At 50.6% G+C, this 13,336-nt stretch overlaps 1 protein-coding gene across 2 annotated transcripts in view; it reads left to right on the top strand.

The window, feature by feature from the left end:
* The window catches only part of Arhgef17 (Rho guanine nucleotide exchange factor 17), a 57,856-nt gene that overhangs the window by 23,406 nt on the left and 21,114 nt on the right, over window positions 1-13,336 (top strand). The window lies entirely within an intron of this gene.

Raw genomic sequence — 13,336 nt, 5'->3', positions numbered from 1 at the left:
GTAGTGGGGATAGTCACTGAGGAAGGACAGGTCAGGGAGGAGGATTAAAGAGACTTTCTGGAAGAGTCAGAGCACCAAAGTTGATGGGACTTGAACAGGGCCAAGAACAAGGAGGCAGTTCAGGTAGTGGACCCACCTGATCAAGGTAGCTGGGTAGGGATTGTTACCAGAGGAACAGACTGGCTGGCTCCCACAGCTTCCCAGTTTCCACACAAGTCACTGGATCTTGAGATCCATAATGAAAAGCATTTCAAGAAGTCCCACAAAGAGGAGAGTCTCACAAAATGGAAGTTTTAGCAAAGATTTATTTCAGTGTGACAGGATAAAGTAGGGAGATAAGGGAACAAGGGAGAGAAAAAGCACCTCCTGCTTGAAGTGCAGGAGTAGGAGATGAGCTCAAAACTGGCGGCCTTTTCCTGTGTTTTATATGCTCTGAGTTGGGGAAATACATCTGGTTACATCTATCTAATCATTAGAGACAATGGTTCTCGGTGGCTAAGATGGGTGCTGCTTATTATTCTGAAGTGGTGATATGATCTAGGCCTACCCAAGACCCAGGAACAATAGCTGAGTTTCAGAACTTCCATGCCTGATAGGTTCTCCAGTTTTCTCTCTACCAATTTATGAAGAGTTTGCAGCTTCTTAACATCTCAAAGGAGAAGGCAGATGCAGACAGCCCCTCTATGTCTCCCTAACCTCTTTAAAAGGAGGTGATGGGAGAGGAGGTTGCTGCTTTGGTTTTTCAGTTTACTTCCTGATTCTAATTTCTGAGTCTGGCCCTATTAACATTATTGTTTTTAATTTCACTTTCTCCTCCTCTAGCTGTACTGATTCAGGGATGAATCTGGTGCTGGTCAGTAAAGAGACCTGGCTGAATGAGGTGGCAAGGGCAGGTGGCAGAGAAACAGACTGGTAGAGCTCATTCTATCTTAGTTTGGGCCTTCGGTGGCCTGATCAGAAAAATTTCTGGCATTGTGGAAAGTGGGGAAAATGGCCTCTTTTGGCTGCTGGGTTTTGAAAGCCTGCAGGATTTATCTACAGCTCAGGCAGGCCCTGCCCCCTGCTCCCTGCCTCTTAGTTCCCTGGGGCTCTGGCCTGGCCTTTCCCAGGGTGCCTGGCTCGTGGCCCAGTGAGTCATCTTCCGCCCCAGAGACAGGACACCCCATCTCACCCAACAACACACAAATGAAGGAACCACCCCCTCCCCGTGCCTCGGTCTGAAGGAGGGAGTGAAGGAGCAGGAGAAGCTGGAAACAGACCCTGGAAACTTCCGTTCCCACGACCCCTCACCCCAGCCACCTCTGCCTGCTAGAGAAGTGGGTGGATTGGAAGGACACAGTCCTCCTTTCCAGAGAACCCACTGAGCAATAGGTATTTCCCCACTTTTCAGGTGAGGAGACTGAGGCTGAGGGTAGGATATTTACAACCAGAATATGGTGGTGCCAGGTCCAGAGTATGTGGGCCCCATTCCTTGGGTAGTATTCTGTAACTGAATAAGGCTTGGACATTTGAATGAAGTAATTTTTAGGGCTGGGAAGGGAGGGCTCATGAAGGTCGTCACTAGAGGCTCTGAGACAAGGCCAGGGCACAGGCAGACCAGCATCCAGACAGAAGTGGGGGTGGGATTGGGGGGTGCCTCTCCTGGGAGCCCCTAAAGTAGAAAATCCTACCTAAGGCTTCACTGGGATTACCAGTGGTTTCCCTGTTCCCCACACCCAACACCACCAAAGTAGGGCAACCTGACCCCTCACACTCAGAAGACAGCTGGCTTTCTGTTTCTCTACCTGTGAAATGGTGAGGACGATCCCAATTTCCTGGGTCTAGAAGATGATTAAATTCAGTTTACCAGCTCATCAGATATTTTTCACATCTGTTGGGGTCTACTAATCCCTTCCAAACCCCACCTCTTGCTTCCGGCTATTATCCGTGATGTTAAGAAACTTTTCCTTCTTAGCCCAGAAGGTCCAGCTGTATCTTCTTGAAATTAAAGGGGGCGGGGTGACAGAGAAGAAAGAAAGGGAAAAAAGCCACATGAAAAAAACGACTGGAGTTAAATTCAAACCACATGTACCACAGCCCCTGCCATGCAGACCTCTGCTGCCACCTATGGGTGTTTGGCAGAAGTGCAGCTCGTGGGGCTCTGGCTTCCTCACTTAAACCAGACGTCTTGACTAAAATCAGGAAGATCAGGCTGTGCACATTCAATCCTGAGCATGACTTCACTGCCCCTCCAGGGAGCCTGATAGGGAACTTAGGGTCCATCTGTACCTTCCGTCTTTCATCTGTTTACAGAAGGGGAAACTGAATTCCAGAGTGGGGAGCAAACTTGTCTAAAGTCACAGAGCAAGACAGCCTGTTTGCGTGCTCAGACCTGGTCTCTGCGTTTATGAATCTTATAGTTTGGCAGACAGTGAGACTTTTCTCCTATTTCCATCTATTCCCAGCCATCCAGGGAAGAGTATATAGCCCACTTCCTAATTCAGGGTACGCTGGGCTTGGCTTGACTCATTTATGTGCTCTGTGTCCCTGGTGAAGTTACTCAACTTCTCTGCTATGCCAGTGACTCAGGGTCAATTCTCAGCTTAAGTTGTTTCACTTGGGGTATTTGTTTCCTTATCTGTAAAATGGTGATAACAGGAGCTCACTCAAGATTGGTGTGAGGACTAAAGGAGATAATTCAGAAAAAAAAAAAGCGCACCTCACTAAACATTAGCTAGATGTAGAAGTAAGTCCTTACTGAGGACAGTGGGAGTGCATATCACACACAGAGGTCTAGGAGGGGCCAGGAACACAGCCGCTAGAGGGTTTTCTTCTGGGCTGAGAAGTGGGCCAACCAGTGTCAGCCACCAGAAGCTGGTCCTGAGCCTCAACACAGGCTATGACCTGCCCCCTTGGTCCTTTTCAGCTAGCAAGGATGGTTTCTAGAAGGGGTGGTGAGGCTTTCTAGTGGCGCCAGTGCTGGCGTGCCAGCCAGGCCCCTCTGGGCCAACAGATGAAATATGGGTCCATGCAGAAATCATCCCCTTGCTTCATTTCTTCCATCAGCCTAGTAAGAGCTCTGGGTTCAGTTCAAGCTCTGCTGCTTACTGTCTGCTTGCTGCTAGCTTCTTCATCTGCCTTGCTGAGCCTCCGTTTCCTCAGGTAGGAAGTTCTCACTGTGAGTCTTTGATGGGCTGTTAGTCAGATAGCCCCCAGCGTAGGAAGGTCCTGAAGCTCCTTACGGAGCTAGAGCTGTCCTTCCCATTCTTAGAGCACATTTTCTGGAGTTTATAGGGCTCACCCAGAGTAACCAGTCCCAAGGGAGCTCTGTGGCTTTAACATCTCCCTTTCAGCTGCCTAAGAGGCCTGGGAACTCTGCAGAGCCTTGAAAGCTCCCCCTTCTAGAAGGCAGGGTCTAAAGAGAACAGGCCATGATCTGTGAATGCAAGAGGAAGGGACAGATGATGGGAAGAAATGGGAGGGGATGTCAGGCAGGAACAGATGGAGAGACTGAAGTTTCTTGCTCAAGGTCACACCCCTAGTAAGTCAGGATTTGAACCTGAGATGCCCTCTTTGCCTCTATACAAAGAAATCCCTCTTTGGGAACTTTCCTCTCGATGAACCTGAGGATCCAAGGAGGCAGCAGCCATCAGTGAGAGATGGTGCATTAGGTTATGAACATGTGGTATCAGCTTCATGCTTGTGGACATGGGTGGGCCAGGAGTGCCAGGCAGTCCAGCCAGGGCTGGGTTCCTAGGGAAGAGGATCCTGCTTGATCCTAGCATTGCCTGTGAATAGCAATGTGTTTACCTCCAAAACCTTTCTGGGTCAGGGGAACCTGTTTATGTCATTGTCTTGTAATGGAAGAGTTTGGAAAAAGGCAACTCAGGCAGCCTGTGAGCTGGGGGGGGGGGGGGGCGGGGCGGGGAAAGTTCAGCAGAGTGCCCAAGGCAAGAGGCAGGGAGGTGCAGATGGGCTCACCTTTCAGGGGAAGGGGCTTAAGAGCCTGGGTCCTGGGAACTAAGTCAGGGTACAATAGAAACACTTGCTCACTGATGTTTATTGCAGCACTGTTCACAATAGTCAAGCTATGGAAACAGCTCAGATCCCCTGATGAATGGATCAAGAAAATATGATATATATATATATATATATATATATACACACATATATATGTATACACACACAATGGAATTTTATTCAGCCATAAGGAATTATAACTACATGTGGTTTGAAGGTAAATGGATGCCATTGGACAGCAACATGTTAAGTGAAGTAAACTAGATTCAGAAAGACAAAGGCTCCATGTTTTCTCTCATATGTGGAGATAGATCCAAAAGATAAACATATACACAAACCAAACATGATCACATACAAATTCATATATAGAACATATTTGTAACAGTGGAACTACTCTATGGAACTACTTTCCTTCAGGGGAAGGAAAAGAGAATGATAGAGCACCGACACTATTGTAATACGTAACATCTGAAGGTAGAGGATGTAAAGCTATGTACTGAAACCTGTTGAATTATTGGGGCTGGAAGGGAAGGGATAAGGGAGAATAATGGTTGAATGGACCAAAGTATACTCGCAGCAGGGATACATCCAGAAACCCCTTTGAACATTGACTTAAAAATTAGTAATAAAAGACAGAACTGTAAAATAGGTACAGTGGGGTTGTGGGAGGGGAGCAGGTGGACGAAGGAGATTAAGGTGATTATGGTTGACAAACTTCATTTACTTATATGAAATAGAACAATGAAACCTCTTGCAGTTGCTTTAAGTGGGGTGAGGAGAGGTTGAGGGGAGAGATGGTAGGGGCAGTCTAACGAATGTACAATGTAATTTGGAATTGTCACAATGAATGTAACCCTACCAGCTGGCTGGCCTGTCTGAACCTCAGTTTACCTCTTTGTAGTATGGGAGAGTAATAATAAATAGTCCTTGATATAGGGCTGTGGTGGGGAGTAAGGAGCCAAGGCTCACAAAGCAAAGGAAAGGGACCTGGCCCTCAAAGCTGTGCAAGCAGCATTAGTGATGCAGGAGACTCTTAAGATTATAGAACTTCCTGTGTCCCAGTTTGGGCAGCTCTGGGACCCAGAGACTTTTTTTTCTCACTAGTTGGTTCATCCCCTCCATTAATCTCCCTCTCTTGATTCCCCTTCTTGAAATGACAGTGATTTGTTTCAGTGTTCCATATTCATACATGTATAGAAAGTACATCAACCATGTTCACCCTCCTTCACCCTCTTCATTTGCCCTCCCTTTCCTACTGTTATCCTCCCCTTACCATGACCTGTTCTACATCCCTGGCCTTCATTGTTTCAGTGTCTGTTCACTGGTCAGTGGGGTTTTGCCTTGGTATTTTACCTGTGAATATATTGTACTTTAATCTGGCAAATCCCCTCTATAAATCTTCCTTACCCTTTTCTTCCTATCCTGCATTGTTCAACAGTTTTCAGTCATTTTGTTGTGTCTTGTTCCTACACAGATGTGATATATTTCAATATTATTCACTCCCTAACATTTTTTTCTCCTTTCCTTCCTCCCTTAGTCTCCTCTAACATCCCACTTTTGGAAATTTTTTCTGTATATATTTATATGTAGGTATGATAATGCTTGTATTTGTATCCGTCTTCCACATGTGAGAGAAAACATGTGACCTTTGTCTTTTTGAACCTGGCTTACTCCATTGAACATGATATTCTTTAGTTCCATCCACTTACCTGCAGACAACAAAATTTCATTCTTTGTTGTGGCTGAATAAAATTCCATTGTATATGTGTATCACATTTTCTTAATCCATTCATCAGTTGTAGGGCATCTTGGCTGTTTTCACAATCTTGGCTGTTGTGAATAGTGCTACAATAAACATGGGTGTACAAGTGTCTTTACTGTACCCTGACTTACATTCCTTAAGATACATGCCTCGGAGCAGTATTGCTGGATCATATAGCAGTTCTATTTTTAGTTTTTGGAGGAGTCTCTGTACTAATTTGCATTCCCATTAACAGTGTATGAGGGTTCCTCTCCAACCCCCATTCTTGCTAACATTTGTTGTTGGTGGTATTCTTGATGACAGCCATTCTAACAGGAGTGAGGTGGAATTGTAACATGGTTTTGATTTGCATTTCCTTTATGGCCAGGGATGTTGAGCATTTCTTCTTATATTTTTTGGCCATTTGGACTTCTTCCCTTAAAAAAATTCTGTTCCCTTGCCCATTTCTTCATTGGGTCATTGTTTCTTTGGGAATTTAGTTTTTTGAGCTCCATGCATATTCTGGTTATTAATCCCTTGTCAGATGTATTGCTGGCAAAGATTTTCTCCCACGCCATAGGCTGCCTCTTCAGTCTGGTGACCATTTCTTTTGTTGTGCAGCTCTTTAGTTTCATGTAGTCCCATTTGTCAATCCTTTCTCTTAATTGCTGAACCATTAGAATTCTATTTAGGAAGTTATTGCTTATGCCTGTATGTTCCAGTGTATTCCCTACTTTTTCTTGCAGTAGTTTTAAAGTTTCAGGCCTTATATTAAGGTCTTTGATCCATCCAGTGACTCTTTTGACAAACATTTAGAGAGAGCTGGGCAGTTGGGAAAGGCTGGAGGCCCCTCCCCACCCCACAGGAGCCTGTGAGACCTGCTTTCCCAAACTGTGGGTCTCAATAAGCTGTCTGCACTTTGTCATTTCTTTTTGTCTACACTGATAACTTTGTTATATCCTTAGATCTATGATCTTTAATTTATCACATTCTATCTTTAATTTTATGCCTCTTCATGAGTAATGAAGTTTTCTCCTCTCTGTTTCTTGTTTTCTTCTGACTAAGGAGTATGTGGGGGGCTGTTGGTGGGGATAGAAAGTGTCTGTGATGAGGTATGGGATATAGAGAAGAGGACCTGACAGGCATTTACCAGCCACCTTGTATACTTAAAAAGCTGTTCTGAACCAGATTCACTGCAAACAACTGCAGATTCCCAAAGGGAATGAAATAAGCACCCTGTATTGGAACTGAGAGGAACACAGAACCATACCTGCACAGGGTGTCCCCAACACATGCTCCCCAGCTGACCTCATCCTGAAAGGCTCTGATGCCAGCGCTTTTGTGGGGCCTCTGGAGACCCTGATTCATCCACTATACACTGCTATTTCTTTTCATTAGCTTCCTTTCATTTTCCTGCCCCACCAGCCTCCTGGTTGCCTTGGCAGCAGGCTTGGATCTAATTAACCACCTCTAATGAGCCAGCCGCAGCAGGCAGTGCCTTTAGCACTAAGTCCTGCTCCCTCCGGGCAGTGGTCTCCAGTGAACTCTGCCTTCTGGCACCCGCTTAAGTGCCTCTACATTTTTGGCCTCAGGACAGTGTTCAAATCCTCCCTTCTCCAGGAAGCCTTCATGAATGCTTTCTCTCCTGGAAGAGGTCACAGACACCCTCTGCAGAGCCTGGGAGAGAAGCCTGTGTGTGGTCTAGGCTCCTGGAAGCCAGCAAGGGCGGAGTCATCCCTCAGCTTAGTCCTGCTGGAGTCAGTGCTAGGATAAATGCACCTCTCTAACACCCCTGAGCTGTGTACTGCCTCCCAGCCACTCAGAGGAAATGGAGGCCCAAGAGAGGGCCAGATGAGTACTGGGACAGAAACCAAATGGGTTAAGTAGCTGGAGGGCCCCAGCAGTGGGCCAGAGGTCAGGCCCTCAGGCCACCAGTCTGTGCTGGTGTGGAGTTATCTGCCCTAGACATGGGACATGTCCATACTCCCTTTCCAGCCCCCACTCTGTCAACTGGTCTAGCAGTCCCAGACCCTCCCCACATGCCCATTCTGAGAGAAGGAGGAGGAGTGGGTGCCTTCCCCAGGGAAGCTATCCCTTGGGTGAGGAAAAGGCAGATGGATTCACTGGGTTTCTGGGTGCAGACTCTGGGTAGAAGAGGGCTTGGGGCCATCCTGGAGGACCTTTGCTTCTGTCACCGAGGATCACTGCTTGCTGTCCTGAGTCCATACGTGCTGGCCAGACCTTGCAGGCTCTGTGTGCCAGTGCGTTAGAGCCACATGGAGGTCAGATTGAAGCTCAGATTGCTGGATCCCGCTCCATGATTTCAGATGTATTAGGGGAGGTGGCAAATGTGCATTTTATTTTAGCACATTCTTAGAGGTACTGGGGTTGCACACCCTCAACCTGGCATTCGTTCTTCCCCTCAACAAACTGAACCAGGCTTTGAGGGGGATCCAGGGGACTCAGTGAGTTCACAGATTGTTCATTCATTGATGTGGCACAAATGTACTGCACGCCCATCAGTCAGGTATCGGTTCTGATCTCCCCCTCCCAATGCAGCCCCTGGGAGGTGTCCCCTGTGTCTGTGTTGTGCCCTCTGTCCTGGGATCAGTTGCTGAGTGGGTTCACATCGGCTTTCATCTTGCTACTCTCTTGGACTTCTCGCTGCTGGTTTTCATTCTCAGCTTCTCAGAAATTGTCTTAATTGTTAAAATTATAACATTGGATGTTTGGAACTCTGAGGAAGCCAGTGATACCCAGACCCAGGTCCAACCCTTTGGACTGGGATGTGGAGTAAGGACCCACTTGGTTGAGGGCTGAATGGTGATGGGGAGTGTTGTGTAAGGGGAGCAGAGCAGGACAGGAGGCTTCAGGGCCAGCAGGAGGGGTGGATCCCATGCCATGGGGATGCCAGGAAACCTGCAGGAGCTGACTGGAAAAGGGAGGAGAGTTACTGGGGCATTGTTTGTTAATCTGCCCCTGCCATGTGGACAGTGCCCTGGTTTACAAAGGGGATGGATGCTCCTCTCAGGGAGCTGACAGTGTCTTGGCAAGAGATGGCCATCCATGTAGTTATTGCTTAAATGTATAAGTTATAAATTGTGGTACCTGGTTAAGGAAGGGAAACAGATCTTTGAGAACATACAACCTAATCCGCAGATCAGGGCGGACTTCCTTGAGGAGGTGACATTTGTGTAGATACTGGTCTTTAAAGGAGAAGAAAAGTCCTAGGCCAAGGCCCTGAGGCAGTGGAGAGCTGTCTGCTTCTAGGCATCAAAACAGAAGTGGCAGGGGCATATCAAAGGAGAGGCAGGAGTGGTGCTCTGATGGACCTGGCTCAGGTTGATGAGGCTCAGAATATTCCCACTGCAAGAAAAGTAGGGGCAAACAGGTTTGGAGAGGGAGTCAGCAGGGGTTTAGAGAGTGTGACAGCCCCCAGTGCCCCCAGGAGGTGAAGGTAGCCAGGGAGGAAGCACAGCTTCAGGGTGTGTCAGAACCTCTTTTTGAACCCAAAGGGAACTGTTGCCAAATGAAGTCGCCCCCTTCCCCCCCCAATCACATCCCTGCAGTCCTGCTACAGGTTCTGGCCTTGCCCTGGGATTTGAATATCCTGCTTGGAGACATTGGGGAGCACAGTCTGGTGCGGGTAGGGATGTAAGTGCTAGAGCCCCTCCCCATGGTGGCTCAAGGGGTGAAGAGGGACAGGACTGTGCCAGGTACAGGGCACTGACCAAGCTGAGTGCAGTTGGGATTAGGGATAGGGTGATTCAAGGTGGGCACTTTTAGTGACAGCTCCCCCCCCCCCAAATCTTCCCAGTGCAGAGCCAGGAGTTTCCAGGGATGGGCACGTGCAGCATGTCCCTAAATAACTGCCTGCATAGGTGCCAGTTTGTGTCTTCCAAGACTGTAGAACTGGAAAACCCACATCACTTTGACAACGGTGGGTCGGGTTCAGGTGTAATACATCAGGGTTAGGACCTGTATGGGTGCACTTGTCGGGGACCCATACTGCGCACAGGCGTGTTTGGTGTAGGTGTGTGCGTGCCCGTGTGTGTCCGAAGCCCCACGTGTAAATCTGGGTTGTTTGTATCCACGTTGTGTACCGATGTGCACAGAAGATGCGTTTCGCCGCGTACATTCCTTTGTCCACAGGTGTGCATGACTCGTGCCCCCCGGGAGGGAAGAGCCCGCGAACCGAGCCGACACCTCAGGCGGGGATGCGAGGCTGCGCCGCTCTGGGCGTGTGGTAGGAGAAGGGGCGGCGCGGAGAGGGCGGGGACGCCCTCCCCCAGTGGCGGCGCGGGGCTGCGGGGCCGGGCGCCCGCCCCGCGCGGAGGAGGCCACAGCGCCACCCCCGGCCGGTCGCGCTGCCGTGCGCGCTCGCATCCACCCGGGGACTAACATTACCACGTCCATCGCGGTGGGGCTGAACCCCTGGAGGAGCGCAGGAGCGCAGGTGGGAGGGGCCGGCCGCATGCTGCAGATGGTGAAGACCCTGGCCCAGTTCACCATCGCGCTGGAAGACATGCGCGATCTGGGCCCAGCCGCCGCCTCCGGGGAGCCCGCTGGGGGCAGCGATGGCGCTGAGGAGCCCGGGGAGGCCCAGGTACGGGAAGGGGAGGGGTGGCCAAGGACTGGGCCTTGGCCTAGGACGCAGTGGTCCCGGGAGATCCCAGAGAGGCGTGGGCAGATGCTGGCACATAGGGCCTGGAAGTCGGATGAGGGAGGCACTGGGCCACCTGGCCACAGGACTTGGGGTTGGATGACCAGCCTGAGGAGGGTCAGGGAGGTTGAGGGTGAGGGGCCCTGGCAGATCCACAGTAGTGTGGTTGGCAGGGCGTTAAGGGTCAAGCCCTGGTGTCACTTGTGAAGTGGATAGGTTGGAAGCAGATTGTCGCCTGTGTGCCCTGTGCGTGTGTGTCCACGGGCTCAGGAGGGGAAGGGTTTCTAGCTTCCCTCTCCCTGCGGCCCCCTCCCAGGTGTGTATATGTGCTAGGGGGTAGCCAGCTTTGCTTCCCCTTTGCCTCCTCCCCAGTGGACCTGCTGGGTCTCAGAGATGTCATGCTGGAGTGGGGACCCGTGTTGTCCCCATTCTTAGTTCAGTGTGTGTTCCTCGTGGGGGAGGGGGTGGCTTCTAGGGCTGTTGCCTTGTGTTTGTGCTTCTCTCTGGGCCTGGACTCTTGATTGTTCCATGCTCCCCACCTGGTGGGGGCTGTGGTTCTATCCTCCAGGTGCCGTGCCATGTTGGGTGTCCCGCTCTGCTTCCACAAGTCTCTGGGCTAGAGGGCCCGGCTCTCTGCTGAATAATTGGGCTGTATTTCTGTCTGTGTGGGGTGCCTTGCCTTTATGGCTTCTCCATGCATGTATGTCTGTCTTCATGCTGTGTACATCAGGGTCTCAGTGTTTGGGTTGCAATGACCCTAATCATACTAGGAGAGGTCCCCTCTCGTCTTCCTGCTTTGTCCCCCCCTGCCTCCACCTCCCACATCCCCATGGCAGGGCCCTGTGTAGTAAAGGTCTGGAGATGGGGCTGTTGAGGGGTGAGAAACTCTGGAGGGAAGCTGGGCCTACAGGGCTGGCCCGCCCAGAACAGGTGGGCCTGCTGATCTGGTTGACAGCTGCGTCGTCTGTCTCCTGCTTCTTGTGTCTCCCCCCCTCCCCACCCCATGCACTGCTCCCGTGTCTGGGCACGTGCAGAGGGTGCTCCATGCAGTGACAGGGAGCTGGCCTTGTTTTCTGTGCCTTTACCTGACAGCTGAATGACAGCCCACTGTGCTTTGCAGTGGGAGGGTGCTGGGAGAGGCAGCATTGCAGCGTCAGCCTCCCTGGGCTCCCCCAGCTTCCCAGCCAGCAGGCCCAATGCCAGTCCTGCCTCTCAGGAAGCCTTCCTGACCATGACCCTCACAGTGCCTGCTGGGCCTGGTTGGCAGACTGTGGATGGGGGATGGTGGCCAAGCAGCCTAGGGCTGAGCCTGGTTGTTTGGCTGTCAGGAAGCTCCCTGTGCAGTCTCACCAAAGTGGAATGTGAATGGCCGGTGAAGACCACTGCGTGTGGACCCTGCTTTGCTCCCCATCACTGTGATTTCACGATGCTAGGAGCAAGGGATTGTTATTAGCTCCATTTCATAGAGGAGAGTGTGAAAAACAGGGTGGTTAGATGACCACCAAATTCATGTAGACAGGAAGGGCAGAGCCGGGGGACCTCTGGTTTGAGGCTGCCCAGTGAGTTGTTAGTCTTAAGTGAGAACTTGGGTTGGGGTGCTGGGGTCCTAAGGCTAAACATGAGGTGGCTGAAGAGACTCTGATCCAAGCTCTGCTGGTCACTGGCTGAATGATTTTGGGCAAGTCATGTCACCTCTCCAGCTCATTTCATCTGTTCAGCGGGGATGACACCTGTGTTATGGAGCTGTGAATGAGGCTGAAACACGGCCTCATTGTCTGTGAGGTGCTGAAATGTCCCAGAGGGGCAAGAGTGGGTGTCTGGGTCTTTACTTGGGAGGCCCTTCTGGCTCTTGGTGCTGTGTATCCATGCTCTCTGTCCATGGACGGTGGGCTCAGCTCACACACCTTCTACTGGAAGCCGCTTTGATTTTTAAAGGCTGAGGAAGGATGAATGATCTGATTGTACCTGGGGGCACTGAGGCAGGGCGTGGGAAGAACATCAGAGCACAGGACTGGCAAGGGAGGGACAAACCAAGCTCCTCCTGTGTCTCACGGGGGTTGTCATTCACATCCCCATCACCGAGTCCTAGCATGGGAGCCTATTTCTGAGTATGCCTCATTGTAGGACCTTGGAAGACAGGCCTGACTCCCAAGTCCCTGGGTCAGAGGGAGGAGGACCTGAGGTAAGTTTACTAGGAGCAAAAAAGGCCAGCAGTGGCTGTGTTAGGCAGGCCCGGAGCTCACTCCCACTAAGCAGACAGACCCTGATCAGGGCCATCCCATCTTGACAGTGTGATGTGCAGAGTGTCTGCTCCAGTCAGCAGGCTTTGATGGCCTCTCTCCCAGCACCTCCCCAGGCAAGGCCCAGGCAGATGCTTGAGCCAGGCTGAGACCTGTAAAGGAATGGAAAGGGAGACTAAGCCAGAAGAGTAAGTTCCACAGGGGTTCTAGGCCTTGCCTAGGATCACCACAGGGACTCGGGAGTCAGTGATGAGTCCCCACTAGGGAAGGGAAGCTGTTGGGGCTGGTGCCTTGTGGGGAAGGCTTCCCAGCAGAGAAGTGGGCAGCAGGTGACCTCTATCCCAGGGGGCTAAACATGAAGACAATATTCCCAGGCCAGCTTCCAGCAAATCTTTCCCATATGACAGGGCTCACCCTGACAGGTTGGATACCTTATCCTTTGGGATTAAACACCTCCTTGGAGAATAGTGCAGGTCCTCAGGTTAGAGGCCTCAGTGGCTGGGTCTCCTTTTCCCCATTCCTAAAATGGGGAGAATAACAACGTCTATGTCCAGGTGATCAGGAGGGTTAGATAGCATAAAATGCCCAGAACAGTGCCTGCCTGACCAGCAGGAGAGCTCAGTAACTTTTAGTAGAGAATTGGTACCCCGCCTTATCTGACAGTGACTGAACCCTGACACTGCCCAGCTGTGT

The sequence above is a fragment of the Castor canadensis genome, chromosome 1, assembly GCF_047511655.1.
Source record: "Castor canadensis chromosome 1, mCasCan1.hap1v2, whole genome shotgun sequence".
In the NCBI taxonomy this organism is placed as follows: Eukaryota; Metazoa; Chordata; class Mammalia; order Rodentia; family Castoridae; genus Castor; species Castor canadensis.
The sequence above is the reverse complement of the archived record's forward strand: the minus strand, read 5'-3'. Positions and strand labels throughout refer to the sequence as shown.